The 12,500-nt window shown below is 46.8% G+C and overlaps 1 protein-coding gene and 1 long non-coding RNA gene across 2 annotated transcripts in view; one reads left to right on the forward strand and one right to left on the reverse strand.

The window, feature by feature from the left end:
* The window catches only part of hcn1 (hyperpolarization activated cyclic nucleotide-gated potassium channel 1), a 98,310-nt gene that overhangs the window by 65,331 nt on the left and 20,479 nt on the right, over positions 1-12,500 (forward strand). The window lies entirely within an intron of this gene.
* Positions 2,055-9,656, reverse strand: LOC145659018 (uncharacterized). Its single transcript, XR_014124982.1, has 3 exons — positions 9,410-9,656; positions 5,867-6,007; positions 2,055-5,086 (listed from the first exon to the last, which is right to left on the reverse strand). It is a non-coding gene; the product is annotated as an uncharacterized LOC145659018 (long non-coding RNA).

Below are 12,500 nucleotides of genomic sequence, written 5' to 3' on the forward strand. Positions count from 1 at the left end.
GTAGGAGTTCTCTCCATTACACCTTCATCTCTCACACCTAGCCTTTGGGTGGTGGGTTCATGTTACGCTGACCAACAGCTGGACTCGTCCCTCCGGATTTGGAAATTTGGGTGAGATATTTGAGACGGGAGCTGTCCAATCATGCGGGCAGGATTTACATACATTTACATAAAGCTACTTAAGCGCCTCAAGGAAGGAGGGGCTCTGTCAGTGATGGACAGATCACAAAAAAAGGTTAACCATTGAGCTCAGAGGTCACATGACCAAACGGTCAGTTGTCTGCAGGGTTGCATAAGGTATCTGAAGATTAAGCAGGGTCGCTGGAGCACCTGGTAGGTCAACGTTAGTGATAATGAAGGAGGAGTCAGGAATCTGAGCACTAGAGCGGGAGAGACTATGATGACTCCCTGAGACTGAACACTAGAGAGGGAGAGACTATGATGACTCCTTGAGACTGAGCACTAGAGAGGGAGAGACTATGATGACTCCTTGAGACTGAGCACTAGAGAGGGAGAGACTATGACGACTCCCTGAGACTGAACACTAGAGAGGGAGAGACTATGACAACTCCCTGAGACTGAACACTAGAGAGGGAGAGACTATGACGACTCCCTGAGACTGAACACTAGAGAGGGAGAGACTATGATGACTCCTTGAGACTGAGCACTAGAGAGGGAGAGACTATGACGACTCCCTGAGACTGAGCACTAGAGAGGGAGAGACTATGACGACTCCCTGAGACTGAGCACTAGAGAGGGAGAGACTATGACGACTCCCTGAGACTGAGCACTAGAGAGGGAGAGACTATGACGACTCCTTGAGACTGAGCACTAGAGAGGGAGAGACTATGACGACTCCCTGAGACTGAGCACTAGAGAGGGAGGGTCTATGACGACTCCCTGAGACTGAGCACTAGAGAGGGAGGGTCTATGACGACTCCCTGAGACTGAGCACTAGAGAGGGAGGGTCTATGACGACTCCCTGAGACTGAGCACTAGAGAGGGAGAGACTATGACGACTCCCTGAGACTGAACACTAGAGAGGGAGAGACTATGACGACTCCCTGAGACTGAACACTAGAGAGGGAGAGACTATGACGACTCCCTGAGACTGAGCACTAGAGAGGGAGAGACTATGACGACTCCCTGAGACTGAGCACTAGAGAGGGAGAGACTATGACGACTCCTTGAGACTGAGCACTAGAGAGGGAGAGACTATGACGACTCCTTGAGACTGAGCACTAGAGAGGGAGAGACTATGACGACTCCTTGAGACTGAGCACTAGAGAGGGAGAGACTATGACGACTCCCTGAGACTGAGCACTAGAGAGGGAGAGACTATGACGACTCCCTGAGACTGAGCACTAGAGAGGGAGAGACTATGACGACTCCCTGAGACTGAGCACTAGAGAGGGAGGGTCTATGACGACTCCCTGAGACTGAGCACGAGAGCGGGAGAGACTATGACGACTCCCTGAGACTGAGCACTAGAGAGGGAGAGACTATGACGACTCCTTGAGACTGAGCACTAGAGAGGGAGAGACTATGACGACTCCTTGAGACTGAGCACTAGAGAGGGAGAGACTATGACGACTCCCTGAGACTGAGCACTAGAGAGGGAGGGTCTATGACGACTCCCTGAGACTGAGCACTAGAGAGGGAGAGACTATGACGACTCCCTGAGACTGAACACTAGAGAGGGAGAGACTATGACGACTCCCTGAGACTGAACACTAGAGAGGGAGAGACTATGACGACTCCCTGAGACTGAGCACTAGAGAGGGAGGGTCTATGACGACTCCCTGAGACTGAGCACTAGAGAGGGAGAGACTATGACGACTCCCTGAGACTGAGCACTAGAGAGGGAGAGACTATGACGACTCCCTGAGACTGAGCACTAGAGAGGGAGAGACTATGACGACTCCCTGAGACTGAGCACTAGAGAGGGAGAGACTATGACGACTCCTTGAGACTGAGCACTAGAGAGGGAGAGACTATGACGACTCCTTGAGACTGAGCACTAGAGAGGGAGAGACTATGACGACTCCCTGAGACTGAGCACTAGAGAGGGAGAGACTATGACGACTCCCTGAGACTGAGCACTAGAGAGGGAGAGACTATGACGACTCCCTGAGACTGAGCACTAGAGAGGGATGGACTATGATGACTCCCTGAGATTAATTAAATAGTGAAACACTTATTCGGAAGTGGTGATGTGTAATATGAGAGAAAATGAGTACGCATAAATACATTTAATGAATACATAAACAATAATTACAAAATGAATAGTAATAAATAAATTAATAAATGTTGGGTATTAGTCAGTATTGGTCAGTATTGTGTATTTCTATCATTTCTATAAACTTCCTATAAAAATAAGCCTGATAGGTATTAATGTACAACAAAGAAGAATGACACAGAACATACAATATCACTTAACAATCTGTCCTGTTAGTGTGTGTGTGTGTGTGTGTGTGCGAGTGTGTGTGACTGTGAAGGTAAGTGAGTGTGTGTGTGTGTGTGTGTGACTGTGAATGTAAGTGAGTGTGTGTGAGTGTGTGTGTGTCTCCCGTTGTGTTCAGTAGAAACAGACCCATCTACAGGACCTTGTCGTCATGGTAATTGGACTGTGTGTATTGGTGCGCATGCTTCCTCTCCGGCGGGTGTCTGGTCTCTGCAGCCCTTCTGCTGGCCTGAACACGCATGTCATTACTGCGCTCTCACTCTGAACACGCATGTCATTACCGCGCTCTCACTCTGAACACGCATGTCATTACCACGCTCTCACTCTGATTGTTGAGGGCTCTGAAGGGCACTGGCTTCATCTGCACCAACTATTTGGTCCTACATGGGTCAAAGAAATCCAAAAAGAGAGAGAAGGATGGAGAGAGAGAGGGAAAGAATGTGAGAGATTGAGTTTGTGTGTGTGTTAGAGAGAATGAGAGTGTGAAAGCAATAGAATGTGTGTGTGTGTATGTGTGTGTGTGTGTGGGTGTGTGTGCGAGAGAAAGAGAGAGAGAGCACAGGGACTGGTAGATTATTCTTCCTTCTAACTCATCTCCCTTTGAGAGCTCGTTATACTGTGAGTGTCTTCTCCTGTGTAGTAGTTTTCTCTGAGGATTGATGAAGAGAGAGAGAGGCAGAGAGAGAGACAGAGAGAGAGAGAGGGATGCACTCATTCACATCTGCTCAGTTTCCTGGAGACCACACTCATCCATCCCTGGGGCAGGGTGTCTTACAACAGCCACATGCATGGAACTTTTGTTGGGGTGGCAGACTGCGCTGTAGTTACCAGGGGTTTATCGCCGCGACCGCGCGCCGATCCGTACCACACCAACCCTCGCTTCCCACGCTTAATATCGTTACTGAGCGTGAATCCTAAACGTAGGATTATCAGGGGAATTGTTATTCTGCATCGCACAAACCCGTTACCAGTTACAGAATGACGGCATGAAACAAAAGTTGAAAGGGCCAGATGAAATTATTTGGAATGAGTAAGAGGCACCACACAAGTAAGAAGGCCTGTGATTGGTTAAAATGTCTGGCATGCCACAATCTGTGCTCACATCTGTCCAATGATGGAGCAGCTTTTGTGCTGTAAAGGGAACCAGACACAGTAACCCAGTAACTGGCCCAGGATCCATAACAAACGCAGCTGAAGACACTTATTAGTCCCGAAGGCCAAATTTATCCTCTCCTTCATTTTATCCTTCCCACATCATTTTAAACGACAAAGCTGAACAGGAAGAGATTTACAGAAACAGAGTTTCTAATGAGGTGCCAAAGGCAGATCAACCCATCTAAGTTCAGTGCGTTACCGCGTGGCCGACGTGCAGCCGTATCTACGGAGGTCACCTTGACCGCGGCAGCCACAAGGCAGGCAGGAACTGAGAGGGAGACTCTGTAATTGGCCCCTGTGCCATCCAGAAGCTCAGATGTTACTTCCTGTTTCGTTTAAACGCAATCCTCTGACACCGCCTACATGGTGTGTGGCTAAAACAAATAAACAGGACATGGCCACGCACACGCATGCGTCACGCGCCGTCCTGTCATTAATGCTAACAATGTCGCTGCCAATGTTTCCCTTTCACTGTAGTGTGACAGGTCTGCTTCACAGCAAATGGACATTAGATATGGCTCATATTCAACACTTTGTAAATTGTGAACTTAATGAGAAATCGAAACAGAAAGAGGAAGAAAGAGAAACAGAGAGAGAGAAGAGAAAGGAGAGAGAGACACAGAAAGAGACAGAGAGAGAGAAAGAGAGATAGAGAGAGAAACAGAGAGATAGAGAGAGAGATAGAGAGAGAAAGAGAGAAACAGAGATAGAGAGAGAGAGAGAGAAAGAAAAACAGAGAGAGATAGAGAGAGAAAGAGAGAGAAACAGAGAGAGATAGAGAGAGAAAGAGAGAAACAGAGAGATAGAGAGAGGGACAGAGAGAGATAGAGAGAGAAACAGAGAGAGATAGAGAGAGGGACAGAGAGAGAAAGAGAGAAACAGAGATAGAGAGAGGGACAGAGAAAGATAGAGAGAAACAGAGAGAGATAGAGAGAGGGACAGAGAGAGAAAGAGAAACAGAGAGATAGAGAGAAACAGAGAGAGATAGAGAGAGGGACAGAGAGTGAGAGCGAGAGAGACAGACAGAGAGAGACAGAAAAAGAGACAGACAGAGAGAGAGAGAGAGACAAAGAGAGATATTCGCATGATCAACCACCTAAAATTTAAAATTGAACAAAAAGCTCGCACAGACGCTACATAAATCTAAAAAAAACCATAGTAAAGCTTAAAACATGAAGAATGTGCGAGTGAAGGTCACATCCATCTGATGAAAGGTCCATCCTCAGCAGAACATCCCGACACCTGCGCCTGAGGTACTCTGTCCTCTATCGCCACTGGTACGTGGATCTGTGGAGTTCTTCCTCGGATGAACAGATGAAATCGGAGCGTGGTGACCCGACTGGCTCAGAGGACTCAGTACACCTCGTTCAGATCCAACTGGGAGCTCCAGGAACAGGAGCTGGGATCAGCACACAGAGATCCGATCCAGGAGTGCGAGAGCAAGAGCTGACTCAACCTCTGCATAGTGCTGGGAAGTACAAGACGAAGAAAAATATCCCAGCGTTGTTATATGGCTGCGCGGTCTGATTGTGACGTACCTCACAAGATGTTCAAATATCCTGGTGACTCCAAATTAATCAGCAATATTTTAACTGAAGTCATTTGTTTGTTTGCTTACATTAATACTGAGATTGATCAAAACAACGATGCTCATTTTATCTGTTATTTTGTTTGTTATCTGGTCTCTTATCAGATTCTAACATTTCACTACAGTATATATATATATATATATATATATATATATATATATATATATATATATATACACACACAGTGTGTATATTATAGTCAATATTGCCATTAGTGACTGTGCTCAGATCAGACCACTGATGACTGTGCAAAGATCAGACCACTGATGACTGTACTCAGATCAGACCACTGATGACTGTGCTAAGAACAGACTACTGGTGACTGTGCTCATATCAGACCAATGATGACTGTGCTCAGATCAGACCAGTGGAGATTTTGCTCACATCAGACCATTTGATGACTGTGCTCAGATCAGGGCACTGGTGACTGTGCTCAGATCAGACCAGTGGTGACTGTGCTCAGATCAGACCAGTGGTGACTGTGCTCACATCAGACCATTTGATGACTGTGCTCAGATCAGACCAATGGTGACTGTGCTCAGATCAGACCAGTGGTGACTGTGCTCAGATCAGATCACAGCAGATCAGACCAGTGCTGACCAGAAAAGGCAGCCAGTGTCACCTAGGTTACAGATGCTGTGAAATGAGCAGCGTGTTACCGTGACGTCCCAGGCAGAGTTAGAGCTGTCCTTCATTCATGGTCTGTAGTTATCTCAAAGCCCTTTCATCTTGCACAGGTACCATGTCCGTCAGAGAAGTAGAAGCACGCGCTGTGGTGATATGATTTAGTCTCACGGGCTCTGTGCACACAAAAGGACCTTTTGTGGTCAGTAATTGTACCAGTCTGATAAGCAGCGGTGTTATGAAACACAGGCCCGTGCTGGAGGGGAATCTGTCTTATGCTATTCTGTGAACGATTTTTCTGTAATTGTAGCGATAATGTGCAAGTTCCCTACACTGTCTCGATAGATCCCATTACCCGGACTCTCATTTCCAAGAGAACAAAGAAGACATTGTGACCCAAGGTTTCCCCAGGCCGGTTTCATATTCCTCCACTTCAAATGAGGCGTTCTAATATTTCCGCCAGCCTGTCCCATTCAGGGCTGTGCAGGTCGTCCTCATGCTTCAGCGAGCGATTGCGAAACTGTGCGGAAACGAAGCCCCGTTTGAGCGCCGGCACGTTTACTGCCCACGTTTCTGCCCTATTGGTTCGTGTGAAGCCTGCTTCAGAGAGAGTGACAAGTCAAAAATGGAAAACCGAATGCATCGCTAAGCATTTGTGCTCTGGCAGCCACCGCGTAAAGTGTCACTACGTCATTATGGCAAAGGAGAAATGGAGCAGGCTGCTCACCCAAAGAGGCAGCCTACTGCCAACTGACAGCAATCCCCATTCTGGCCACCCGGGGGCCTCCACACTGGATTATTAGCCTGGTTGTTGTGGTTACGCTCACCTGTTGCTAATCCCAGCTCATTAGCCTCACTACCTAAACCCTCTAGTCACTTCATTCAGTGAATTATTACCAGCTCTCTAGTCAGTATACTGAGGTGGGAGTTTTGTCTGGTGTTTATATGGGCTTCAGACCTTGCCTGGATTTGTAACTTTTTCTCCTGTCCAGCACTTTGGTACTTTTGCTAGTTTTTCTCTGTGTCTCGCCTGGTTATCACCTATGTTTTTGCCTGTGGCCGTTTGCCACAGCAGGATTGTCAGAGCTTCATACAATCCCAGCACCTCCAGGGCAACCATGAGTCAGCCACGAACAACATTTTCAGCACCTCTGCAGAGCTGTAGAAGGTCTCAGCTGCACCCTGCAAGGTTTGGCCGTTTCCTCCAACCCCAGTCAGCCTAACCAGGGCCCGCCCACTCAAACTCCTGCTGGACCGGCGTAGTTGCCTATAGCTCCTTTGCGATTGGCTGTTCCTGATGAGTATTGCAACTCAACGTGTCAAGGATTCCTACCATGATGTTTGCTATACTCCATCTTGTGTCTTGCCGCTTTTCCTTCAAATGCCACACAGATTGACCAAAGATCAAAACTTGTGTCATCGACCTTCACACTTGGAGGATTTTGCAATGGGCCACAGCAGCTTGGAACGCTGTTTCTCCAGTGACTCATAGGCACTCTGCCTATATGGTAGCACCAATGACCATTTTTGGAAAAAGTGTTCTCTACCAAGTAAATCCAGTGTTGCGAGTGAGTGTTAGCACAACCTTCCCTTATGATACGCCAAAGTTCATGGTACCACCCAAACTAACTTGGTTTGCCATTTCTTGTTTTGTTACAGCCCTTCTATAGATGATATATTTGCTAGTGATGTCCATTCCAGTGCCCTCTTGTGCCTTTGCCCTGAGGATTGACAGCTAGGCTTTCGGTACCTTTTTGAATCAATTCACCCAAACATCCGATTGTGTTAGGGTTCCCTTGGTCAGCTAAACACAACCCTGTACTATCCTGGACCACAGTCGAAATCACTAAATGGAGCTGCTATTGCCACTCATGTTGCTTAGTAATGGCTTGTCCTGCCACAAGCATCATGACTCTCGACACCTCCACAGGAGCCACTGTTCCTGTTGAACATGCCAATTTTACTGACGTTTTTAGTAAATGGCAGATGAGTAAATGGTGATGAGTTATCTCATCACCCCTGGAACTAGAATAAATTTAATGCCTCGTACCACAACCCCTGAAGATTCAACATTACCCCCCCACCACCTTGAGCTAGCTGAGTAAAACATCCAGGAAGCCCTAAAATTAAGCCACACGTGGCCATCGACGTTATAGCTTCTGCACCTGGATTTTGGTTGTTTTGTAGAGAAGAAGGATGGGGGGATTAAGGCCATGAATAGATTATAGAGGGTTGAATCTGTCACAGTAAAGAATCCCAACTGGATTTCACTTGTCCCTTCAGCTCTGGAACAGCTTCACCAGGCCCGTTTTCACTAAATTTAAATTTTATGGAATTTAGTGGACACTTTTATGCAAAGTGACTTACAATTATGACTGAACACAACTTGAGTAACTGAGGGTTAAGGGTCTTGCTCAAGGGCTCAAGAGTGGTAACATGGTGGTGGTGGGATTTGACTGGCACCCTTCTGATTTTTAGTCAAGTACCTTAACCACTGAGACACCACTACCCCTGAATTGGACTTGGACTGAATTAGATTGCAATGCTAACAATTTTGGTCTGAATCAGAGAGGGTGACGAGTGGAAAACCGCTCAGAGAGCCTTCCAAAGTCCCCGTAGTGGGCGGTCCTTGGAGAAGGTTCAGAGAGCTGTCTGGAGACAAAGGATTCAGGCGGGGCACCGTTGCAGACACTGCCCTGCCTGTGTTCTTGGCCAGTTTGTATGGTTGTCTACCAAATATCTCTGGTTGAAAACTCCGAAGGATGTTGTACCCCAGATAGAGAGGACCTTTCAAGATCTTCTGTAGAATCAGTCTGGTTTATAGCATTTGCAAGTTCTCATTATTGTATCTCAGCCACTTTCCATGTGTCCTCCTTCTACCTGCCTCTTCTTCTAGTCAGTCTCCTCACTGTCCACGTTTGGACATCGAAGGGTCACTGGCCTACCTAGTTAACCCCTTAATACACCGGCAGTTTTAAGATCATTTTGGAAAGATTTGTACTTGTTCACTTTAACACTAGGTCTCTGAAATTGTACACATAGCCCTAATGATCATTCAGGATTCAAACTGAAGTAGACACTTGGAACTAGACATCCATTCAAATCCAGGCTTATTTGTCCATCATTTAGGTTCCATTTGAGCTCATCTAATACAGAAGAAAATGTCAAAAAAAAAACATAAAATGCCTTGATTTTTTTGATGTATAATGTGTCTATTGATGCTGGAGATTCATTTTTACTCATTTTTTGATTCACCACGGTCTTGTGTAATATATTGAACAGTTTTGAGCACATACATGAAATGACTAAATAGCTAGACAATGTTTTCCACTAGGTGTCCTAGACTTCTCTGAAGTGTCCAAAAATCTCTCCAAATGCACACAGTCATTAATCACTATACATCCAGTTTGCATGTTTCTTTTTGCACAGTAAGTTACTATAGTAAGTTCCACAAGAATATTAGCTTCATAGCATCATTGTTAACATCATTAGGGGAAATTACTGTAGCTTATACTGTAAATGCTGGGGTAAATGCTGTAATACTGTAAAGAAATATTATAATTTATATTTATACTTACAATTTGTAGCAGGATTACGAATTTTTCCAGCAGTGCATGGAAATATCCAGTGATTTGCTATGCAAACATCGAAGCTAGTCCATGCTAGCAGCGAAGCTAGTCTATGCTAGCAGCACCCAAACAACTCCACATAAACTTCAGCTAAAATAAGCCTCTCCCTTTCCATGATGTCCAAAAGTATTGGCGATCAAATCATTCTTATGATTGTGCGAGTTTCGCCAAACAGAATCAAACACATGCGCTAGGCTATCCGCTAACAACACTGAAGCATTGACAGTAGACAGTAGGCAGACCTTTAAGCATTAAAGGCATGACTAAATTAGGCAAGTGAGTGGTCTACGTTTTCGTCTAACCCTCCTCTATTTGATGATACAGCTGCCAATCACGCTGCTTGCCCTGGAAACACTTGGAAATGCCTGGAAGAAAATGATGGTCTCTCTCCCGTCCCTTTCCCCTTTCACACATGGGTGAGAATTGCTGTCACTCCAAGACAATGGAGCTGCGATGGCCAATAGAAATCAATATAAAAGAGGAAAGGGGGTCTAATGCTCTATTCAGGAACACTTTTACGTTGGTAACGTGCATTTCCAGTTAACCGAAGGCTGCGTATTTTGGGTTTGCTTACGGAGGAACCGTGCAGTACCTGGTTAATGCCCTTCTGGACTCGCGTTGATGAGGTTGCACAGTGGAGTACCTGGTGGGTTTGGAGGGTTACTGTCCCAAGGAGTGGAGCTGGATTAATGCTGAAAATGTGCTGTACCCCTCCCTCATCCTGGATTTCCACACGGCCCACTCCACCAACATTCCTCTTCGGTAGCAGGAGCTGCCTGTTTGGAGCAGGGGACTGGGGGGGGACTGTCAACAATCCCCTCTCTGGCCATCAGAGGTCCTCCTCACTGGATTATTAGCCTGGCTGTCATGGTTACACTCACCTGTTCATTCATTCAGTGAGGTATTGCCAGCTCTGTAGTCAGTAAATTGAGTTGTGGGTTTTGTCTGTTGTTTATATGTGCTTCAGACTTTGTCTCCTCTCAGGCCCTTTGGTACTGCTGTTAGTTTTTCTCTGTGCCTCATCTGGTTATCAACTTTTGCCTCTCATTGCTATTTGCCAAAACCTTTTTGTTGTCAATTTTTTATTATCAAACCTCCGTACCTTTACATGGATCTGTCTCATCTCTCTTTCTCAAATATTACACCAACTTTATTCCCGATACCCCTACAGGGCTCAGGCTGGGATTGTTAGTGGTTGTTAGGGGGCACCTGTGGGCTCGGGCAGGGGTCGTTAGGGGCCATTAGGGGGTGTGCCTGCAGAGCTCAGGTAGGGGCCATTAGGGGGCACCTGTGGGCTCAGACAGGGGTCATTAGGGGCCATTAGGGGGTGTGCCTGCAGAGCTCAGGTAGGGGCCATTAGGGGGCACCTGTGGGCTCAGGTAGGGGTCATTAGGGGCCATTAGGGGGTGTGCCTGCAGAGCTCAGGTAGGGGCCATTAGGGGGCACCTGTGGGCTCAGGCAGGGGTCATTAGGGGCCATTAGGGGGTGTGCCTGCAGAGCTCAGGTAGGGGCCATTAGGGGGCACCTGTGGGCTCAGGCAAGAGTCGTTAGAGGCCATTAGGGGGCACCTGTGAGTAAGGCAGGGGCCATTATTTCAGGAGAAGAGGACATAATGGGCTTAACATGAAAACCACAGTAGCAAAGCCACACAGATTAGCAGGAATCACGTCAGTCATCCTTTCAGATGCCCAGCTAGCCACAGAGGGGGATGACAGCAGAGCTGTTGTAGCTTTTTTCAGCATTAGTGGGGAGGGGTGTGCTGAAACGTTTCTCGCCTGCCACTGCAGGCAAATCTGACCAACCTCCTCCCACAGTAGAGGAGATCAGGGCTGGAAAGATTAATGCTGGTTATGAAATAGATGTCAACGGTGACAACATTGGCAGTGCACGGAGGAGACTCGCCTCCTAGTCGCGATGTTCAGACAAGTCGAGGCTGAACTTTATGGTGAGCTCAGCTAAATCAGTTTGTCCCAAACAAAATGGAACCTTATCGTACTCTCCCAGCTGTGATGGGATCAATACAGAATAACCGGCAACACTGCTCGTTTGGTTCTCGTTCTCTCTCTCTCTCTCTCTCTCTCTCTCTCTCTCTCTCTCTCTCTCTCCCTCTCTCTCTCTGTCTCCCTCTCTCTCTCTCTCTCTCTCTCTCTCTCTCTCTCTCTCTCTCTCTGTCTGGCAGGCCTTGAGTGCTGGCCTTGCAGTGTGTGTGTGGGGGGATGTGGATGGTCAGGGCTAAGGGACAGCGATCGTTCATGTGTTTTGTCATCATGTCATGACAATCCATTAAATCACACTATCACATTTCCCATGTACCTTAGCTTGCACATGTGTGTGTGTGTGTGTGTGTGTGTGTGTGTGTGTGTCTGTGTGTGTGTGTGTGTGTGTGTGTGTGTGTGTGTGTGTGTGTGTGTGTTTGTGTGTGTGTTTGTGTGTGTGTTTGTGTGTGTGTTTGTGTGTGTGTGTGTGTGTGTGTGTGTGTGTGTGTTTGTGTGTTTGTGTGTGTGTGTGTGTGTGTGTGTGTGTGTGTGTGTGTGTGTGTGTGTGTGTGTGTGTGTGTGCATGTATACTAACACAGCAGCTCTTGTTTGAAACGGACGGGTTTTCGGAGTTCATTCTCCAGTACTTTCATCTCTGTGTGCTTCACAAACACCAGCAGTCATTTGCCTTCCACAGCACCACCTCACACCCTCTCATGCTACTTATTTATTTATTTTCACTCTGTTCAGCTTCAGTCAGTGAGACATTTCAGTCGGCAGTGTGATTTTATGAGAGCTCCTGGTGATTTTAAATTGTGTTTCATTTCACTGGGGCGGTTTACGTAAGCCATGTGCTAATTAGATTCCTACAGACCTGAACAGACCTTGTGCCCAGTATATGAACATTTTTCTCTCACACAGATGTGTTTTCCTAAACGTGATGTATCACTGTTTTGAAACGTTGAGGGAAACGTTGGAAAGTCCGCAGCGGTTTCTTCATTGCACCAGTAGAATCGGCGTTCGTGCGTTACTGTCTAACTTCTCCCACTAACTGCAGTTGGTAG

The sequence above is a fragment of the Electrophorus electricus genome, chromosome 8 (genome assembly GCF_041902795.1).
Source record: "Electrophorus electricus isolate QZ-2024a chromosome 8, ASM4190279v1, whole genome shotgun sequence".
Classification (NCBI taxonomy): Eukaryota; Metazoa; Chordata; class Actinopteri; order Gymnotiformes; family Gymnotidae; genus Electrophorus; species Electrophorus electricus.